The 23,410-nt window shown below is 41.5% G+C and overlaps 1 long non-coding RNA gene across 3 annotated transcripts in view; it reads right to left on the minus strand.

The window, feature by feature from the left end:
* LOC128118287 (uncharacterized) overlaps positions 1 to 23,410 on the minus strand; it is a 450,954-nt gene that overhangs the window by 51,749 nt on the left and 375,795 nt on the right. The window contains exon 4 of one of the 3 annotated variants that reach the window (XR_008221111.1): positions 1,172 to 7,395. The exons of the other annotated variants lie outside the window; for them this stretch is intronic. This is a non-coding gene — a long non-coding RNA (uncharacterized LOC128118287). Of the gene's footprint in view, positions 1 to 1,171; positions 7,396 to 23,410 lie in introns of those variants that run through there. 3 annotated transcript variants of the gene reach the window in all.

Consider the following 23,410-nt stretch of genomic DNA (forward strand, 5'->3'; position numbering starts at 1 on the left):
ATCTGAACAGTGAAAGAGAAGAAACACTTTGTATTTACATTTTAGTTCTTGACATTTTCTTTAAAAAACCCTCACAAACCAAATCTCTAAATTATGAAAGAAATGGTGCCATAAATATTTTGATAAATTATTTGAAAATAATCACAGGTTATTGTAACTTTTATGTAGAGTATAACCAGTAAATACATCTGATATACCTCATAAAATTAAAGTTGCATAAACATGAAGGAACAAGATATAAGAATACATTATAGTAAATCCAAATATTGTATCAAACACAAACTCTAGAAGTGAAAATTAAGCTAAAATAAAAATAATTAGGCAGTGAATTGATGATAGACCTGAATGGCATAGATAGTGTGAAGAAATTAGGCAGAACCACACTGATTGGGTGGCCAAGCTCACTACAGAAGCTTAAGGAGAGGCAAGGTGCCCTTCAGGGAGGACCAGCACACTCCCAGTGGAACTCCCAAAAATAATGGAGAACAGGGGACAGAAATGAAAACTCAGAAGGTGTCAATCACAAGTGAACAGATTTGTTGGACAGTACCAATGTATACACTGAGGGAAGCCACTGAGTTTCAACCAGAATGTTCTAAATATTCATGCAAGACTGTCTGAGTGAAATTATGGGACATCATATACAATAGAAATTGTAAAAGCTGCCAAGAAGAAAGCCATATTGCCTAAAAGGGATACACAATTAACTAATTGCTATGATCTCAACACCCACTACAGAAGGTATAGATGAAGGCTGGTAGGCCCAGTGACCCAAAAGAATGCAATCAATCTAAACAGTTTTAGTAGAGAAATTTATCTTTGGGAAAAGGATAAATCACAGGAAAGCACAATTGAAATTATTTTCTGCATTCTGGATTTCAACCACAGAATAAGAATATGGTCACAGAATCAATGTATGAAAATGTGGAAAATGAAATAAAATATTAATGTGAATGTATATTTTATACAATATACTTTAATATTATTATAAAAACACACTATTTGTGTATAATTATATATAATAGATAACCACATAATAGATAATATCTAAGTATAATATAATTATTATATATAATATAACATATAACAAATATGTGATATAAATTATATAATATGTAATATATATTTTATATTTTATGGTACAGTTATACATAAATAATATTTATGATAATATATATTTATGCATATTAAAATAAATGTATTAGATAATAAAAATTTAATTATATAAAATACAAATGGTGAATAAACCTAAATAATAACATTTAACTATGGGTGGTTACTGTAGGAAAGCATGCAGTTTAGGCATAAAGAAAACACAAATATCAACTTCAGGATTTGACATGTATAAAATGAACAATGAAACTTTAGATGCACCATTTAAGGAGTGGTACATAGTGAAACCCTTCTGGATAAGTATGAGGAGGCATTGTAATTATTTCAAGAAATAATATGAAAGTGGGTAAGAACAAAAGATAAATGGGTCATGGCCTCCAAGGTCTCCATAGCTGCAGTTGTTAGAAAAAAGACATGCTATTGACCACAAAAATGAGGTGAGAAAGAAGACTGATTTTATGACAGTCCATGGGACTCTGGTTAGAGAAAAAAAATGTAAGTTAGGAGAACACCTAGCTGAAAGAAACTGGAAATGAAAATTGGGTGTTTGTGTGGAACGGAGCCAATGGTCTCGGCATTGGCAGCTGCAGCAAGAAATCAAGGGTGAAGCCAGGATTCGTACTGAGGCACAGAAACACAGTCAACCTGCACATCTGTGTAAACATCCAGCCTCTCAAGCTGTTTCTCCCTGTCTCTGTCCCATGTCACGAATAGACAGACAACAGACACACACACACACACACACACACACACACGCATACACACACACACACACACACACACACACACACACACACACACACACACACACACACCCCTGCATACGCCTAACTCCAACTAGCTTCAGGACTAGTTGGAGATCAATAAAGCTCCAGGGTCACTGAGTACTATTAGCTTCTTTTCTGATGGAAAAATCAGATTGAATTTAGAAACAAAAAGTAGTAGTAGATGATGACCCAGACTGGACTGGAAACAGGAGGAGAACATTGTCTCTGTGTCTCTGAGAGTGAGGAAGTATTTGTCCACACACCAGGATGGGTGCACACCTGGAGAACTCTGAATGGAGTCAGTGGGTTGTACTAGTAACCACATCCTGGCTGTGACAGTGTAGTGTGCACAATAATGTAGCCATTGTGGCAAGGATACTCTCATAAAGGCCTGTAGAGCATTTCCATAATTTTCTAACATTTATCTCAAAATGCCCTATAATGTCAGGGGATTAGACACTGTAGAAAGGGAATTAAGGTCAAAAGAAAAATAGTAGACTATTAGAATAAAACACAAAGAATACATTCTAAAATTAAGGCATCATTTTATAAATTCATCCATGAACATTATAATGCAGTTCTAGGTGTGGTAGACAGGGAGGGAATGGTTGTGTTCTAAACATCAATAGTGAGGAATTTTCATAATGTAAAAGACACCAGCCTTTGTACCCCACATACAAAAACACAGTGAATATTGTGTACAGGGAAAATAATAGTAAAATAGATTCAAATGCAAAGAAGAATGCAAAAGAAATATGCTGTCTTGTAAATAGCGATAACTTACAATTAACTTTAGGACAGAAGCCCAAGTCAGTGGAACATCTTTAAAACTGCCACAGGTTTTTTTCTGGATGCTGAAAAGGCATTCTTAACAGTTGGGGGTATAAACATGCCCACAAAAAGAAAGATCATGGTGTCTAATGTCGACTGTTAACTATCAACACTATTTAAAAGTGTTAGGCTAGCCAGGGTGATACACATCAGCAATTCCAGCATTTGGGAGATGGAGGCAGAAGGATCAGGAGTTTGAGGCTAGCCCTGGTTCTATTATGAATTCAAGGCTAGCCTGAGCTACTTGACACCCTGTTCTAAATGCAAGGGTGAAAGAAGATAAAAGGGGAACCGTGAAGAAAACATTAACACTGACAGTTTCTGGACAGTGACTGGCAGGTGGCCCTTCATGTCTCTGCGTCTCAGGTTCAGCCAAGCATGGATTGAAAATGTGTTTTTAAATGACGCTGTTCTGAACGTTTGCATCACATTTTCCTGGTCATTATTCCCTAAACGTACAGAATCAAATCTGTTTGCACAGCCTCTAGGTTGCATTAGCTATTCTAAGTTACAGGAGATGATTGAACATCTCCAGGAGGCTGCAGAAGATTACAGGCACATGCATGTGCTGCACCACTTTATGTAGGGTCCTTAAGCATCCTGGAACCAGAGCCCAGTTCACTAAGAGGACCACACTGTCATTAGACATTAAATTATGCATAGTTCACGACTGCAAAAGAACTGTGAAATAGCCTTTTACGTAATGATACCCTGGTTAATGAGAAAAATTATAGACACATTGTTTGGGAAGGTGGGTAGTTTATCTCAAGGGATGGGGTATAGACAAGAGGTTCTAGTGAATATGATTTCCGTTAAATGTCCATGTCAGAGACGACCCTGAGCAGGAAATAGAGCAATGGGTGAGCTGTAGGAAGAATCATCCATAAAAACTGAGTGCAGTAATAACAACAAAAAAAGGGCAGAGCATTTGAGGTTTGAGAGTAAAATCAGATATCTGACACATTTGTCATTAGAAAATAGAGCAGAAAAGAATACAGGAAAAATAACTCCCCAAAAGTCAAGAAAACCACAACCCATAGCTCTAAACATAGTGACCACTTAGCAATATAAACAAGTGAGCAAAAAACAAAACATGAAAACTAAACATACACGCAGGCAGAGAGAAAGAGAGAGAGAGAGAGAGAGAGAGAGAGAGAGAGAGAGAGAGAGAGAGAGAGAATGAGAATAATAAAAAACACAAAGAAAAATCTGTAAGACCATGAGATGGCAAAATGACAGTGAGAAATACAAATTGTAAAACTGTAAAAAAGTCAAGGACGTTTAGAAATATATACTTCTACAAATGAAAATTAAAAACAAGATAATTTCAGATGGACAAACATTGAGAAATCCTTTCTGAAGATGGATAGTATTGCACATGATGATGTTCACAGAGCAAGGAGGAGTCAGAAGGAAAACAGATTTTCAGAAAAATGATGCCAGTCATGGTAAGCTGGGAAACACACACACATGTGTGTGTCCACACACATGCATGCTTGCACACACACTTGTGTGCACATAACCTTTGTTTCTACTTGAGTACATTGTATTTAAACAAATATTATGTGTTAGTGAAATAAGCTAAATGTATGCTTATTTACTTAATTATTAATATTCATTTTTGAAGCTCTATGTGTATTCTGTTCAAAGTACATACCTTAAGCCTGTTGTTTTATTTATTTGTGAACTGTATCTGGAACTTTCTTATCTGTGGCCCCATTAAGATGCAGGTTTTATATATATATACGTGTGTGTGTGTGTGTGTGTGTGTGTGTGTGTACATGTATATATGGGCATGTACATACATATATATATATATATATATATATATATATATATATATATAGCGCTACATGTGTATATATGGCCATTGATTACTTAAAACAGCAATACATCATGCTTTTAAGACAGCAATACATCATGCTTTTGTGATGTATGTGTAATTTTAATACACATCAATAAAATCACACTATCTGCTAAAAGAGCATGAAATGTAGGTGACAACTGGAAAATAACAATAAACAAAAGATGCACATTACAATCTCTCAGACAATTACTAAAATATAACTAATAAGTAATCTAGGAGGGAAGATAGGAAATGACGTCAAACGATCCTTCATGTGCAGAGTAGATACTGTGAGTAACAGTTACACTAAACCCGAAATGACTTAGCAGTCTGAGCAAAGTGCAGGATTTTTTTTAGCCTGGATAGGAAAGGAAAAACTAAACCAAAGAGCCTTACAAGCATGCAATACATATCATCTGTAATAATAATTATTCAAACATACTATTGCTAGGTTTAAAGTAAACATTTTAACACTTTTGCAGCATATAGATGTACAGTCCAAGAAGATTGCAGTGGATAAACTAAATATACAATGTAAGTCAATTAAAAATTAACAAAATTAAAGAAGGCTGGTTGTTAATCATAAGGAATGAATCCAGCCATTGATATGCCAAGGAAGACGTATCAGTCATGTCTACCTAATCATTGAGCTTTTTAAAGAAAAAAAAAAAAACCAGGAAAGTTAGAGATATGTCAAATATATAATCAGCTTTTACTTTTTTTGTGATTTTTCCAACCATGCATAGAAACAGACAGTAGCATTCAATGCCGAGCTACACAATATTGAATTAGTGGACAATTTCTCAATCAATAGAGAAAACGTTTTCCCTTACACAACTTAGGAATGCGTTCTTCTTGAGTTACGTTGTCACCAAGGTGGGCCATCTGATACCAATAAGACAGATCTCAACAAATTGAAAAGGCTGAAACAACAGCCAGAGACCCCTGGTGTCTATCTGGCATGTGAAGAGCTAGAAAGTGACCTCTTCATAGTCAAAAGAAAAACAGAAACTGTCATGAAAACAGAACTCAAGAGTCAGGTACATGGTGTGCACTTGTAATCCCAGCCGTGGAAGGCTGAGGGCCCGGGAGCGCTTGAGCCCAGGAACTGAAGGACACTTTTAGCAACATAGTGAGACTCTGTGACTGTGGGTATGGGTGACTGGGGAAACTGACTCACAAGGGAAGTGGCCAGGGCCGTGAGTCACTTGGATGTTACTGGGGACACATGAGAGAAGGCTGCATACACATTTGACATACCCATCAAATGATGGAATTAAGATCTCTATCCGGACGGGCATGCATATAGTACATCAACAACTTATTTTAAAACTAAGAGAATAATTAGGCCTCTAGCCCTGTTTGTTAGTATTTTTTCTTCCTATAAATAAGTAGAATTTAGCTAAGGAGAAATCAGCCAGAAGTCACTGTGGTGTGTCACCAGTATTACTGTGGCTGGCTGTGTGAGTGGGGATGATGCACATCAGAGGAACCTGACTGTCTCCAAGAGCATTCAGCGAGGAGCTCAATGCCGTAAGAATTCAAATTATGGGCTTTTACTGTGAGACCCCTCTTCTGTTTATTTCACCTTTGGGGTTGCGTTGATTTGAGTCCTTGAGGTCATCAGACCTCCTCTTACTCTGTTAACTACTGAAAGGCCCCTGTTGGCAGTGTCTGGCCAGTCCTCATGGCAATGTGGTTGCTTGAACACTCTACTTAGCAGATACCCAGAGGAAGCGGGAAGCATGTCAAGCATGGCTGCAGCTGAAGCCGCAGTCTGAGTCAGGAGCCCTTGTTGCAGTCACAGTGACTTCAGCTGGCCTCCAACAAAGCTCAGTCCTTCTCTTCAGCGATGTAAGGCATGGTACCACCAGATGACTCTGCTGCCGCAGCCAGAGGGACCCAATTACAGCAACAAGTCAGGATGAGCACTTCCCCAGTGACTCAGCAAAGCACTTAGGATGGACAGAAAGTGACTGTGCTTGTGTGAGGCTTGTGATAGGTCTGGAAGAGACTGCCTGTGACTGCTGGAACTGGAGACCACACAGAGTGATGGGATTGCATTTCTGGACCCGGAAAGAAAGCTTTTGAGCCTCCAGAATGTATGTCCATCAGTGAGCTGTCCCTTGAAGACCTGTGACTTCCATTTGAATAGAGCAGAAGAGCCCCCAGCCAGCCATTGTGACAGAGCAGATGGAAAGGCGAAAGATGAGTAGGAAGAAGGGGAAGAGATAAAAAGAAGTAAAAATAGACGCAAGTATTTTCAAAGGTAGACTTTAAAAGGAACACTTGCCATATGGCCCAACCTTTGTCAAGTTACTTCTGACTCTGTTCTCCCACGGGGCAAAGGAAATGCCTCTGCTGATGAACCCGCTGGCACTGCTCTTCTCAGGTAATGAAGCAAGGCAGGTCCGTATATTCCTAGGTGAGGCAGAATTACAGCTTAGGGACGCTGATCTGGGAATTCAAGGCATGGGATAATGGCTCCAATGCCTAGAGCTACACTCTTTTCTGTCCCCTTTACAGAACACAGCCTTCCTAGGTCGACCCCCAGGTCAAGTTTAGGAAAGGCACAGGGCAATCCCTCACAGCGCTGTGCTGGCTTTCCTGTTGCCAGCGGTGTCCCTGCATAAATGTTCACCGTAGCTCTGCAGGGAGTGCTGCCCGACCATGCAAATGAGTTCCCAGAATGACATTTGCCACTGTGTGTGTGAGGCGGGGAGGGGGCTGTGCAGGGTGAGCGATTGCCACCAATCCTGCTGATGGATTGACTCCCATCACCAAGCAGCCAGCCACCATTGATTTCTGCTCTTCCATCATGTCACAGTGACCTTCTCCCTGCATGGGAGGAAAGGGGAGAGGAAAAAAAATGGACAGATAAGGGGTCCAGAGCAAAGAGAAAGCTAAAGTGTTTCTCCTGCTACTTATCATCACTCCTTTCAAATGCCTTCACCACGGTGTCACTCTGTGTGACACCTCTTACCCCGACACACGTGGTACCCAAACCATAGCCAGATTCATGTGCAGTTTCTGTGTCCCCTGTCTACGTGTTATGCACCACTGTGGCTCCACGGCTAGTTCTGTTTTATTCAAAATGTATAAGGAATAGAGATTAAGCAGACGAGGATAAATGGTATAGAATGTTCCTAGTATCCTTTACTAAGAAAATACTGATATGGGCTGGAGAGACGTCTCAGTCAAAAGCACTGTCTGCTCTTCTAGAGGACCCAGGTTCAGTCCCCGACACCCACTTGATGGCTCACAACCACCTGTAACTCCAGTTCCAAGGGATCCAACCCCCACTCTTCCTGGCTCCACAGGCAACTGCGCATACGTGGTTCACAGACAAGCGTGCAAGCAAAACATCCATAAACATGAAAACTAAATTTAAACTAAAAACCTGTTTTGTTTTAAATGTTTGCTTTCTGATACTTAATGCCAGTCAGGGAAGGCCATAGACTTAAATTGTCGTGTCTTTTCCTAGTCTGTTCCCACAGTATATTGCCCCCTGTATTCATACAAGTTAATTTGGCCATTTGCTTTTGTTGCATTTTAAAATATTGAACAAACCTTTGATTCTGTTGGTAAATACCCTGGATGATACCATCCATCTTATATGTCACTCAGTTTCTGGCACTTTGATCAGCATTTTTGCCTTTATATGGGGAGCCATCATAGCCTGAAGTCTGCTTGTGATGCTTGGGTCAGGCCTTGGACCTACTCCCACATGACACAGTGAGGACCAACCCCTGGAGAGCCACCCTGCAGAGTGATGACTACCCGACGGGATGCCCACTGTGGAGGCAGCACACATCACTAGTCAACGTCTACTCAATGACAGACAGCTGCAGCAGCCAATGGTGATGGCCCTCACGTTTCCCACCAAAAAGTCAGTATTTCCAGATCTAATCCATCATCATTTTAACCTGCTTAAATAGATGTAACCAGAGCCTCTGATTCCCACTCGTGCAAGAGCTTTGCAGAATTCAGTTCCTTCAGCTGTGGGATTACCTCAGCTCTTGTTGCTGGGTCATGCCAACTACTAGATGTCCTGGAATCTCTTGTCATGTCAGCCTTACCCAGATGTCTTCAAGATTCCAAGGACGAGCTCTCAGCATGAGCCTGTTGGTTATCAAGAGACCCATGTAATGCACTTTTAAAAAGATATCTCTTTTTTTATATTTAATATGCATGGATATTTTGCCTGCATCTACATAGGTGTGACCATGGTGCATACCAGGTATCCACAAAGGCCAGAAAAGGGCTTTATGTCCCATGAAACTGGAGTTGTAGACAGTTGTGAGCAGCTGGGTAGGTGTTGGGATCCAAACCCAGGTCGTCTGTAAAAGCAGCAAATGCTCTTAACCATCAAACCATCTCTCCAGCCCCTAAATGTAACACAGTTTTAACAACCCTAAATGTAACACAGTTTTAACAGAATATGTGAAGTCCAGTCTCACTTGATACATCCTTCGGGTTAAAAGCATAGCAGAGGTATAGCCCACAGTCAAGTGGTGGGGCTCAAACAAAGATCTGGTGGCCACTAGGGGAATCCCAGACTCTGTCCACAATACATCATAATACCCAATAAATGTAAGCATAAACCATTTCATATGCACACATAGTTCATGACTTGTTGGTTTATGCTTATGTTTTTAATTGACCACATAGATTCTTTTTTTTTAGTCTTCTCTTTGACACCCCCATCCCCCTCCTTTGACACAGAGAATCCTACTTGTTGGGGTCAGTGGAGATGACAAGGCTAAAATTCTCTATAGGAACTGTCTCAATATAACTACACCAATAACATTGCTTGTGGTGATGTATTGTGTACCCTTATAAAGTTTGCCTGAAGATCAGAGAACAGAACAAGCCTCTAGATTAAACATAGAGGCCAGGCAGTGCTGGCACACACCTTTAATCTCAGTACTCAGGAGGCAGAGATCCATCTGTATCTCTGTGAGTTCAAAGACACACTGGACTACATGAAATTGACTCATTCTAGGAGAGAAACAGAGCCAGGCAATGGTGGCACACACCTTTAATCCCAGCACTTGAGATTTCATGCCTTTGCTTGGGAAGCACACATGCCTTTAATCCCAGGAAGTGATGGCTGGGCAGAGAAAGGTATGTAAGGTATGAGGAGACAGGAACTAGAGGCTTTTCAGGCTGCAGAGTCCTAGAGGTAATACATGACAGTGACATGTTTCTTTGTGTCTCTGATCTTTCAGCATTTATCCTGATATTTAGCTCTAGGTTTTTATTGAAAGACCTATTAGAAATTCATGTTATGATCACTGGTTATGATAATTGAATACTTTGTCTCCTATGTATTTTCTCCTGTTTTGATACTAATGATCAATATACATTTTAGATTACATACACACAATCCACTCCAATCACCTCTTTTTCCTCTATTTTATCTTAAATCTGCAATTCCACGTTCAATGTCAAGTGCAACCTATGGCTGATTCCCTAGTCCCTTTGGTTTTCTGGAATGAGTTCTTTACTTGGTCTCTTGGAAAGAGTCCATAAGAGTCACAGTGCAGTGCCCAGAGCAGTAGGGAATATGACCATACCTTAACTTTGTCCTATACATTCCATTTTCCAAGACTCATGGATTCTTTACTGGAATACGGTGTTCCCAAGGATGTTAGAATTTTATTTCTCTGTTTCACATAGCAGTTTTGCCTAGAAACATGAAACATCTTCATTAGCTGCTGCTTCTGCTTCTTCTTCTTCTTCTTCTTCTTCTTCTTCTTCTTCTTCTTCTTCTTCTTCTTCTTCTTCTTCTCCTCCTCCTCCTCCTCCTCCTCCTCCTCCTCCTCCTCCTCCTCCTCCTCCTCCTCCTCCTTTTTCTTCGTCTGGCAATGTCACTTGAGTACATCTGTGTGTTGGCCACTCTCTATTGATATTACCAAGTACAGTATGTTTTCATATCTCCATTTCAGTCATTTGAAAACCACATTGAAGGGAGGTTTGTTTGACTCCACTCCTCATCTCTCCCCTGATTTGCTTCCGTCCTCCGGGACCCCCACAGTTCATACGCTGTGTCGCCCTGGCAGAAGCTCCATGTGCATTCTTTATTCTTGAATCTGATTTGATTCCTTGATTGCATTCGAGTGTTTCAACCTTTTTCTCCTTTTCAGTTTCTGTCGCTATCAATGACTTTTATGTTAATTTGCTCTGTGTTCCTTCTCATTTATTGTTCCCTGTGAAAATCATGTTGATCTTTTATTCCTTCCGATAGAAGTCCTATATGTAGGTCTTCACTGTGAATCATATGGTACTTTCATGTCAGATCATTCTCTTTGTATCTTCCTTAGATAGCGTGAAATCATTGTTTTTAGAGTTTCTACCATTATTCTTTTCATGTAATTTTGCATTTCTTAAAGAGTATATTTTTGCTCCTAAATAATTTTTCTTTTAATTAAAATTTTACCTTTTTTCTGTTGTTTCTCATTTGTGTATGAAATCTATCTTTTTACCTGTCGGGAACAGTCTGGGAGAGATTTCTTCCCTAGTTCCAGAGCATTCTCTTTTCTGCTGCTTCTGGGAAGCCATGAAATCTCGGTGACTTGCCTCATGGTTCTATAGTTTTCTTTGACTTTAACAGTCTTCCCGGCTGTTTGTCTTACCTCAGTTCTGGCCAATTTTAAGTCTGCTCCCAGCAGCTTCCCCGTGGTGTGCACCCTTGAGGTGGTCCCAGTGTGGTGGCTTGGAGAGCTGAGCTGGTGACAAGCAGCCCCTCTTCCTGTGAGGCACCTTTGTCCAGCCGGTGAGACACTCCTCATTTCTACTTTACTGTGAAATGGAATCTACTCTATAATTATGTAGTCGGCCTTTGGAAAGGTGTAAAAGTATCAGCTACTGCCTCCACCACCTTCCTTACAAATTATTGTATGCTTGACTCTTTTACAACTGCCTGGTATTAGTTTTCCTTTTTTGTTTCCCTTTTATCAATTTTCTTTATATTTCTTTGACTTTCCAAGTGTCTATTCACTCTTTACATAAACTTGATCATATTTCTTTTTAATTTCCCCTCTTTTTCCTGATGCCTCTGGGCCGAGAACCCACTCCTCCTCTCTCAAGCACACCAGCCACTACCATGATTAAGGCTCCCTCTTCCTATCTGCCCCTTTAGATTGCCAGGCACTTATGGCCGTCCAATTACTTACTTCCATTATTCTTATTAATACTTCTGTCATCACGTACTTAACCTACGGTATATGTTCTTCATTCTAAAGTCTGTACATATATTACATGCTCATCACATTCACACACACACACACACACACACACACACACACACACACACAGGGAGTCATGGGTTGCAAAGCAATGTTTTGGCCAACTAGACTGCATAAGATCACAGAGGATGAGAGGTTGTGTGGTGAGGCCATAGCTGTGGTAATGCTGCATCTCAGAACTTTACTCAGTGTTTGAGGGATGTTGCAATAAGCAAGGTTGCTTCCCGGCCAGCATTGTAAACATACCTCAAACAGTCGTGCATAGCATGCGATGCCGGATAATGTCAAATGAGTGTCACTGATTTATGCATCCACTGCACGAAACCTGTAGTCATTATTGGAGTTTGAAGCCCCATTTATAAACACATTTACTGTTAAGCAGCATGCTGTGCTAGTGGGTAGCAGCCTCCTATATCTTCTCTTGACCATCTATTGACTGCATCAGGAGCCATGCCAAGGGACAGACTGCCACAGCCAGGTTTCTGTGAGACACTCACTGAAGTTTCCACAGTGGCCAGGTCTCTCACTGACTTGTCTCTGAAAGTGATTCTGTGAAGTGATGCCTGATTGAACATATATACACATAATCTTATTTTCTTCATTTCGTTTCTAACTTTCCATCAGTCTTGCATACATCCTATGTCTCTTCTTGTTTTCTGACATGCCTTTTCTGAAATATCCGATCCCTTAACACAAATCTTTCCCTCAAATAATTACATGTGCTAGTGTTTTTGACCCTTTAATAGGTTTAAATATTTATTTGATTTTTTTTGTGATATGAACTTATTTCTCCAAGACCTCGTTAGTGCTTCCTTACACTAGATGACCTTTTGTGTTTCCATTTGGATAAAGATATAGATACTGCATGCTGACAACTTTTCACATTTTCCTCCTAGCCACGAGAAGGCTGTCTTGGTTTCAGCCTTGCTCTGTGCAGAAAGCATGAGTGCTTCTGACATATTTGACTCTTTTTGATGTAGCTATGACATATGATGCCAATGTATACATTTCTGGTGTTGTTGAAGCAAGCTTGTACATTCTATATGGAATCCTGGATTTTTAAATTGATATGGGCCCAAATTTATGCTTGCTGTCATTAATTCAATTGAGTTAGAAGAATCCATTAAATTTATAAATGAAAATATTTACCTGACTCATGGAGTCTTCTCTCTGCTCTCTATATAAGCACTGTCTATCTTCATGGGTCTTTTCTCTCCCAAGAACTTCAGTTGTCTACAGTCTTCTATCTAATGACCTCATGATAACATCACTGTCTGTTTTCACTCTTTCTATGAACCTTTAATTTCATGTGAGCTTCTAAACCATTACTGCAGATACTCAGAATAGCAATCCTTGGCCTCCACTCTTAAATGACTCCTTCACAGACAAGCCGTGTTTGTTCCCTTTTAAATCCAATCATGTCTTTTAAAGGCATTTTTATCCCATTTTTCTCTGTGTCTGTATGTGTTGAACTGATTGGTTCTATGATGGTTAGTTTTGCACGCCAAGTTGTTTGGGTCGCAGTGCCCGGCTATATTGCCAAATGGGCTGCTGGATACTTCTCTGCCTGCAATTCTGGATGCGGTGAAGGCTTGAATTGGTAGAACGAGTAAAGCAGATTGCCTTCAGTATCATTTGTGGGTCTCATTCAGTCAATTTAAAGGTCTAGATGAAGCCAAAACCTGACCTCCTCTGAGCAAGGGCCTCTCTCCAGGTCTCCAGTGTGCTAGCCTTGCCCAGGTCACCGCTTGGGTTTGCCAGTCACTATTATACGGTGACCCAATTTCTCAATAACAAATCCTTCCCCAAATATTTACACATTGAACTCTTTTCTATTTCTGTGGTGGGCGCTGGCTAATAAAGTTCTCTCAGCAGCTGTGTCTTACAGACTGTGTTTGGCCTCCATCATTTCCTCCTCTGCATCCTCTTAGGTGTCTTTCATTCTCTTTGATGGTTCACTGGCACTCTTACGTATTCGTCAACTAAGGGGTGGCATCTTGTCACAGATGAAGACAAAGGACAGATTTCCATCTGTCTTGAAGGTATAGATAGAAAGAAAGCACCACTGAGGTGTCGCCACGTCTCACTGTCCTCTCTCCGTCCTCCTCCTGTCCAGACCCTAGCCCATTTAACCAGTTAAAAGGCAATGATGTTTGGTCAGATTTAGGGGATATGAGCAGAGTCTTTACAGCATCGGATGGCTGTGTGCACCAAATCCTGCCTGCTCCATATGTCAGCTCAGTCCCGAACCAGCAGACAGAGGGGCACTCTGTCATAATTTGGCAGAGAGGGAGGGGAGAAGCTGGGTTCAAAGTTTAGCACCCCAAAGACACCATTTTCCTCAATTCCTGGTTATCAATTGTTTCATTAATTTTACATATCAGCCACGGATTCCCCTGTCCTCCCTCCTCCTACCCCCCCCCGCCCTCCCCCCAATCCACCCCCCATTCCCACCTCCTCCAAGGCAAGGACTCCCCTGGGGATTCAGCTCAGCCTGGTAGATTCAGTCAAGGCAGGTCCAGTCCCCTCCTCCCTGCACCAAGGCTGATCAAAGTGTCCCAGCACAGGCCCTAGGTTCCAAAAAGCCAACCCATGCACTAAGGATAGGTCCCAGTCCCACTGCCTGGGGGCCTCGCAAACAGTTCAAGTTAATCAGCTGTCTCACTTATCCAGAGGGCCTGGTCCAGTTCCATGGGGGCTCCTCAGCTATTGGTTCACAGTTCATGCATTTCCACTAGTTTGGCTATTTGTCCCTGTGCTTTTTCCAATCATGGTCTCAATATCTCTTGCTCATATAATCCCTCCTCTCTTTTGCCGATTGGACTCCTGGAGCTCGTCCATGGATCTCTGTATCTGCTTCCATCAGTCACTGGATGAGAGTTCTATCATGACAGTTAGGGTGTTCGGCCATCTGATCACCAGAGTAGGTCAGTTAGGGCTTTCTCTCGACCATTGCCAGTAGTCTATTGTGGAGGTATCTTTGTGGATTTCTGGGGACCTCTCTAGCACCATGCTTCTTCCTATTCCCATGGGGTCTTCATCTATCATGGTCTCTCTTTCCTTGTTCTCCCTCTCTGTTCTTGATCCAGCTGGGATCTCTCACTCCCCTAAGCTCTCTTTTCCCTGACCCTTGCCCTTCATTACCCGCCCCCCCCCCATGTCCAGTTTGCTCATGTAGATCTCATCCATTTCTCTGTCATTGGTTGAACTCTGTGTCTTTTTAGGGTCTTCTTTACTAGGTAGCCTCCCTGGGGTTGTGAGTAGCAGTCTGATCATCCTCTGTTTTACATCTAATATCCACCTATGAGTGAGTACATACCATGTTTATCTTTCTGAGTCTGGGTTAAAGCCAAAAACTAAATATATTTTTAATCTGTGAAACAAACATATTCTGAGTGTCCAAGATAATTTCTTCAATAATATTCATAAGAATCACAATTGTAAATGGTTGAAAAATGACTGTGTAAGAAAAGTGGTGTATATCCATGTTTCAGTTGATAATGGACTTCATCGTATTTACTAACAAACGCCAAGAAAGGCAGAAACAGTGTGGCCAATTGCCTGATTTAACAGAGAGGAACTAACTCTGGAGCCTTCATCATTGATCTACACCTCATCCGGCTTGTTCTGGACATCAGTCATTTGCTTCCAATTATCAGAGAAGAGTATTCACAGGCAGCTACCATGAATGAGACCAGGCACACAACCCATTCACGCCTGTGGGTGTGCGTTTCTGAGGGGACCCAAACATTCTTCCTAAAACCATTTCCACTCACTCCTCTGTTTTGTCTTGTATTCTTGTTTTTGCTTTATAATGGCTGTAAGTCATTTGTGAAATGCCATCAAAGGTAACAATTTTTATCTTACTTGGAAAACTGACCAAAATATATTTGGAGTAGAAGCTGAAAGAGGCGCCAAAAGTTTAGCACATTACTGTTTGACTTCCTGGAGGCATCCAGACAAGTGAATGAATAAACAATCTGCATGTTCATAGACCGCTGTGGGTGTCTTTCTGTACGCTGTGAATGTGTGCGGCTCTGATTGGTTGATAAATAAAGTCATTTGGCCTATGGCAAGTCAGGTTATACCAAGGTGGGAAACTGAAGAGAGAGACAGGAAGAAGAAAGGCAGAGGGAAGAGATGTCAGCACCACCAGGAGAAGCAAGATGTGAAAATATGGGTAAGCCATGGCCACACAGCAACATATAGATTAATAGAAATAGGTCAAGTTTTAGAAGCTAGCTAGAAACAAGCCTGCCATAGGCCATGCAACTGGTAATTAATATAGGCCTCTGAATGGTTATTTTATAAGCAGCTATGGGACCTTGGGGCCGGGCAAGACTGGAGAAACCTTCCGGCTACAATAGACAAAGTCATGTTTAACGTATTAGCCTTCATACTCTCCAAGTGAGGATGGAACACCTAGATGGAAGCTGGCATGCTGCTGAATTCCCTAAGCCAGTGGCTTAGGATCATAATTCTGTGGGAACTGGCCTGGAAATGCATTCAGTCTGTGAGGCGGAAGGAAGAACAAGAGAGGGAGAGAGTCTTTCACAAGGGAGAAGCTTCCCAATTCCACCAGTGCTTCTGTGGAAAACCTAGGCTGGAAGAATGCGGCACTGGTTTCTGAAACTGTGTTACTGAGGCAGCTAAAGGGAAGGGATCCTGGAAAGTGCAGCCATCCAAGTGCTGTTAATGACCATGTCTATATCTAAAGAACATTTCCTTCTTGGCTATCTAAAATAGACATTAGGGGAAGTGTGGCTGTGTGGTAGTCTGGTACACAAAAATGGTCAGTTTTCCTGAGAAAAACTTCGTTACTCTGAGCTGCCACCAAACCCTTCCAGGAACTGACCATACTCCCAATCCCAGGGAAAAACAGATAAAAGTTGTTAGGGTTGAATGTAACCACAAGTATATGCAGGGGGAAGTTACAGTGTCTGCAATGTTTCCCACTGGTGGGAGATATGGTAATCGTGGTGGGAGATAAGGTGGATGCCATGTAAAATAGCTTTTTATTACAGGATGGGTTACTTGAACTTCGAGAAAGGATTCAGAAGTAAAAGCTTCCTTTCCGCTTATGTTTTAAAAGCTTTAAATGATTGTGACAAACAAGAATTAATACATAATCACACATTCCAAAGGTCCCCAGCACCTTTGGGGATGGCCAGAGTAGAGTATGGTTGGTTTACCTGTCCATATTCAATTCAGTTATCCAACCTTCCAACATCCTATTTTTCTCTTTCTGGCATTTATAGTGTTGATGGTGGGAGGTTATAAAAATTTTAAATGACATAGAACAAGACCTCAATAGATTAAAACACTCACATTCAGCCACACTGTGAGTCTCAAGAGGAAGAGAGTTAATAAAAGCCATCCCCATCTCTCTTCTCCATAATGGCAAAGAAATGATCAGCATCTGCACCATGCTGAAATACACTGATAATTGAAACAGAACCCTAATTTCTTTTTTCTTTAAGACTTAATTGTGTTCTATATGTATGGGTGTTTGTCTGTGTGTATGTGTTTGTACCACGTGCCTGGTGTCCTAGAGGTCAGAGGAGGGCATCAGATCCCCTGGAACTGGAGTTACCATCAGTTTTGAGCCGCCATGTGGTCGTTGGGAATAGAACCTGAGTTCTGTTCTATCTGCAGGAGCAGATAGTACTCTCGACTGCTGAGCTCTCTCCTTAGTTCCTATAAACCTTTTTTTTTTATTCTCTTTATCCACAGACTGACCTTCCTCACCTTAACAGACATAAAGAAAACATCAGATTTTTTTTTTACTTTGCAACTGGTCATGTGGATAGAAAGATAATACAATGAAAATCAAGAGTTAAAATCTGCTTTGTGTGTGGTTCTAAGTCAGCCTTGTGTGATGGTCTCACTTCCTCTTGACTCAGGCAAGATCCTGGCAGTCTAGTGAGCAAGGGGAGCATGTGCAACCCCAAGTTACAGATATTACAAGAGCAAGGCATTACCCAAGGAGAGGGGACAATCTCTGTCCAACTGAAGCTGGGTTTTCAGAAAAGTCAATTCTGGTCATTTTTTTCTGAAAGACAAAATCAGGCTAGAAAAAGCTTAAGTAATTCTACCCACAAAGGATTGTTTTTCACCTTCATTATAGGATCTGAGGGACTTAAAATATATATTTGAAGGCTTATGTTTATTCAGTAACTTTGAGATTTTGTTTTCATTTCTAAATCCTATGTGTTGCTATGTTTTAAAAGTAACACTTATATTTTTTAAATCAAAGATCTATCTTGTGAATCTTTTCTATAATTCCACAATATATCATCTACTCATCTGACTTCCATTTGTTCTCTGCAGCCTACTCCTTGAACATCTGTAGTCTCAGTAAACTGTACTTCTTTTCTAAACTTGATTGCAAACTCTATCAACTGGAATTCCCGAGCAACTACATCAGCAATGGTGACTTTCATCACACACTGTATTCAAGGCTTTTTTTTTTTTAAGGGAAAGTTTTAAAAATCTGCTGATGGTGAAATTTAGCTGTCTTTAAAACTTCCTTTTAGATGAGAGAGCAATATTTTAGAGGTAGAAACACAGGCCAGATGTGGTGGCACACATCTGTGATCCCTGCATTCAGGAGGAAATGGCAGGAGAATGAGGAATTCACAGACGACCTTTGCTGCATGGTGAGTTCAAAGCCAGCTTGTATCACATAAGACCCTGTCTCAGAAAGACAAAAACAAAACCAGGTAGACACAGGAATAGTTTGTGTGCCTCATCTCTGCTCCCGACCTGGCTATGACTGCCTTGTGGACACCTGATGCTGTGCTGATGAGCCAATGTCTCTAGGACCTCTTTCTAATTCATCCGTGGATTTCCCTAAAATTAATGAGAAGAAACTCCAACACCATGTTTGTTCTCAGTGTTGCTATGACTCATGGCACAGGAAAGCGTGGATGTGATTGCCTGCTGCCCCAAGCCTTGGTCTCTCATTTCATTTTCATGCATCATTTACACGTTGTTTGGTGATTCCACAAAGTCAGCACATCTCGCCAAGTTAACAAAAAGTGAATTCAAAGGGGGAAATATATATTCTGTGGTATCTAGGCGTGTTTGTTTCTGCCTGTGGACAGCATTTAAATTATGAGTCAACCAGGAAGAAAGAGTAATACTTGGGTACGCACTGGAAATTGTGCAGGTCTGCACACTGGGGTGTGTTCACCCAGCTCATTTTGAGGCAGCACTATGACAGAACCCAGCTTTGTATGCTCAGTTTGAAGCATCAAGCTGTATAGTTCGCAGTATTTACTTAAGGGTAGTGAGGAACAGCCCACTTATGGTACAGCTATGCATGAGAGCAATATATTTCTTTTTTTTTTTTTTTTTTTTTTTTTGGTTTTTCGAGACAGGGTTTCTCTGTGTAGCTTTGTGCCTTTTCCTGGAACTCACTTGGTAGCCCAGGCTGGCCTCGAACTCACAGAGATCCGCCTGGCTCTGCCTCCCGAGTGCTGGGATTAAAGGCGTGCGCCACCACCGCCCGGCCGAGAGCAATATATTTCTATTTATTAAAAAATAAATCAATTTCATTATCAATAAATCAATTTGTCTATTAGACAATCCAAGGGATTAAAAGTTTCTAGTTTGGGGGAACATGTATTTCATTAATTCGAGTCAGTATCGAACAACTGAGGTAATGGCATGGCCATTCTCTGTGATGGGACCCAGAGGAAGCAACAGATGTCACTGCATATATACAAAGACTGTGAGAGATTGTCCAGGACACACATGGGTGACATGAAAAGAGTTTAGTTCCCAATACAAACAAGGTTCAAATTGGCCAAGGAATCTGGTATTTGAGGAAGAGCATTGAACAAAATAGCTAAGGAAGGGACTGTGTGGGGAGAAGATGAGGGTGTTTGGAGCCAAGTTCTATCTAACTAGCAAATCAGCTGGATTTACATGCATCCGTCCTGAGCCTGGACAGATATGGTGTGGTGAACAGTAAATACCAAAGGGCACCTGGCTGTGTCCATTTGTGTAGAAACAACAAAATATTGGCTACTGAGTAACTGGAAAAAGCAGAAATGTCCCCATGGTCAGCCCGGGTCTAAAGGACCAGGGTCAGGGCAGCAGGCTCCAGGTCTCAGGATCCTATCCCTACTTCCCAGAGGGCAGTGCCACTGTCCTCTAGAGAAGGGAGCACCTTGTCCTTGCATAGCAGAAGAGGGAGGAGAAGGTGGAGACAACTCCCTCTCAAGCCCGTTTATATAATAGTTCCTAGCCCTACTCACGGTGTAGACCCTCTCTATTCCTTTATTCCACTGAGTTAAGCCTCCACTTCTTAATGTTATTGCCTGGGGATTGTTTGCATGGTTTGGGATGACAAAAGTATTCAATGTAACAACAGCTAAGGACACTTTGTGGCTGCCTGTGGCTGCCAAGTGCACTTTGGCAGTCCATCTTTCTGAGAATTAGTCCAGTCTTTGATATTTTCCATTGTTTTACTTTAGCACTTCCTAGATCTCTGCTCTTACCATCACCCTATCCTTCCTCCAATTGCCTTTGGTCATTTTACTGGAGGGTTTGTGTTATCAGGCAATGGAAGAAAAAATATAAGGCTAGAGTAACTTGTAGGCAATGTCAATTAGGAAAAAAAAGAGAACATAGTAAAACAGAGGATGCAAAGTTAATACTTCATCAATTTCTATATACTATCTGTAAGTGTAAATTACGTTTTAAGCTGCTGTTGGTGGAAGCATCAGAAAGTGGGTGATAAATCTAATGGAATATGTATATAGATTTTATGCTGCAAACAGACACCTAATGATAGAAAATAAGAGTTAAGTAAACAGCCGGGCAGTGGTGGCGCACGCCTTTAATCCCAGCACTCGGGAGGCAGAGCCAGGCGGATCTCTGTGAGTTCGAGGCCAGCCTGGTCTCCAAAGCGAGTTCCAGGAAAGGCGCAAAGCTACACAGAGAAACCCTGTCTCGAAAAACCAAAAAAAAAAAAAAAAAAAAAAAAAAAAAAAAAAAAAAAAAAAAGAGTTAAGTAAACAGAGAAGAATAAACCACATTCACTAGACAATGAGTGTTTTTAGGGTATAGTTTCAGTTTGCGGGTGCTGTTACCACAAAAATGCCTGCAGCTGAGTGGTTTCTGAAGAACAAGTATTTCTTTCTGGAAGTTTCAAGGACCAAGAAGCACAAGATCAGGGCCCTGGGAGGTCTGTTGTCTGGGGAGAGTCCATTCCATAAGACTTGTCTTATTCATGCATCAACAACAAAAAAAAATACCACAAAAGTTAATATCAATAATCAATAACATTGCTCTTTAGCTAATGTCTTAAAAAGCCCAGACATGGAGATTCTGTGGGTATCATTCCATAGGACCAGTCCCTTCACGAGCTCCAGCAGGTTCTAGATGGGGTAAATATTAGGGTGGGCATTTGCTAGTAAAGCCGATTGGACAAAAGGGTATACTATGTGACAAACTGCTCCTTTTGCTACCAGGACGAATGAAGAGGTGTTGGAGAGGTGGGGAAGAGGGTTTAGGGGTGTTTCTTGTTTGTTTTGTTTTATTCTTGTGTTTGTTTGTTTGCTTGACATGTTTTGTTTTAGGTTTAATTTTTTTACATTTTCTTTCGGGGGCACTGTAGCGGGGCGGGGGAGGATATAGGTGGACTGGGAGGTGAGTTGAATTGGGGTGAATGGTGTGCAATTCCCAAAGACTCAGTAAGAAAAACACTGCTAACAGGAGACAACCTTGACGTAGTCAATGGAAAACAAGCTTCCAGTTGTGCACTTACTGCAGAGCTGAGCCAACAGGATTAATTGGAGCCGAGTTTGGGCCACCCTTTAACAGACCTCGCAGTCCTAACTGGACACAGCTCTCAGTGAAGTGAGGTGTTGGTCAATACTGTGATGAGGAGCCTCAAAGACAATCAGGGAGAAAGATTGTGAGTGACCCTTAAGTGGCACTATTTCCTCTGAGACATTTTCAAGGACGCCCTCAGTGGGAGGTCGCCTCTTCTAAAATAAGGAATCTGGAAGCTGCTGGTTAAGTCACAGAATCTACCAAGTTTCTCCAGTTCCTTTGCCAACTGAGAGAAGGTTTCAATTACAGGTTGATTTTATCTTCTTTCTCACATTTATGAAACAGAAGAAAGCTCTCCCACAGAAGCTTTACATCTAGACAGACAGACAGCAGTCACTGGGCACCCCAGCGCCGCTCAGCACCTGCAAGCTGGGACTGGTAGGGCCTGCTGGAGCACTTGGCAGAGAACTGAAAGGGGTGTTATGGAGAGTGTCTTCAGACTCATTCCCTCACCTGATTTTCCTTTGGTAAATGTTCAAAAAACACTCAATTTCATGGTGTTTGCTGGGGACCAGAAGATTAAAATATTCTATTCTTTTTTTTTTTTTTTTTTTGGTTTTTCGAGACAGGGTTTCTCCGTGTAGCTTTGCGCCTCTCCTGGAACTCACTTGGTAGCCCAGGCTGGCCTCGAACTCACAGAGATCCGCCTGGCTCTGCCTCCCGAGTGCTGGGATTAAAGGCGTGCGCCACCACCGCCCGGCTCCAAAATATTCTATTCTTATAATCGTAGATTAACAGGCTGTGGGTTGGCAACAATTCTATACTCCATGAAGGCTAATATTTTTATTCCTATTTTACATGTGTGTATGAATGTGTGTGTGTGTGTGCACGCGTGCGCGTATATGCATGTGTAGGGATACATATATAGGTGTGCATACATGATTGTGCATATATGGGTATGTGTGTGTATGTAGATGTTCAGGTTGGGTATGCATAATTGAGTATGCACGTATGGATGTGCACACATAGGCATTCAGGTGTGTATGTGTTGGTATCTAGGTATGGGTGTACAGATGTGGGTTTGCAGGCATGGGTGTGCAGGTGTGGGTGTGTAGGCATGGGTATGCAGAAATCCAGAGGTTAACCTTGGGTGTCTCTCATTGGATACCTTCCTTTATAGCTCACCCCCTTTTCTTCCCAGAAACTCTCACTGAACCCTGGTCATCCCTGGTTAGACTGGCTGACTGGTGAACTTTGGGCATCTGCCCACCTCTGGCTGTCTACTGGCGAGGTGGCAAATGTATGCCATCACCCCTGTTTATGTATGCCATCACCCCTGTTTATGCACACCATCACCCCTGTTTATGCATGCCATCACCCCTGTTTATGCACGCCATCACCCCTGTTTTGTATGTGAATTCAGGGATCTGAACTCGGCCCTCAGGCTTGCGTGGAAGGCATTTCACCCCCTGAGCTGTCTCCCAGCCCCATCTTCTAAGAACAAAATCCACTCTGTCTTTAGCACAAGAACTTGATATAATACATCTCCGTCATAGTGCCTCCGTGTGTCTGAAGTCTCTGCTTTCTGATAAAGGGTGACTTCTTCTAAACTCTAATCTATAAAGGGCCGGTCCCACAGGAGTCAGCAGAGGCTTGTACTGTTACATAAATCACATTTCATACTTCCCCAAAGTCATCTTTTTTTTTTTTTACAAATGAAACATTTAAATGACTTTTCATAAACTCAAGTGGCTTCATCGTTGCTATATTCCAAATGTGTTCTGATTTTTTATCTTCATGTTAAAGTGTGTAATGCC

The sequence above is a fragment of the Peromyscus californicus genome, unplaced genomic scaffold (assembly GCF_007827085.1).
Source record: "Peromyscus californicus insignis strain IS unplaced genomic scaffold, ASM782708v3 Scaffold_22__1_contigs__length_63687245, whole genome shotgun sequence".
In the NCBI taxonomy this organism is placed as follows: Eukaryota; Metazoa; Chordata; class Mammalia; order Rodentia; family Cricetidae; genus Peromyscus; species Peromyscus californicus.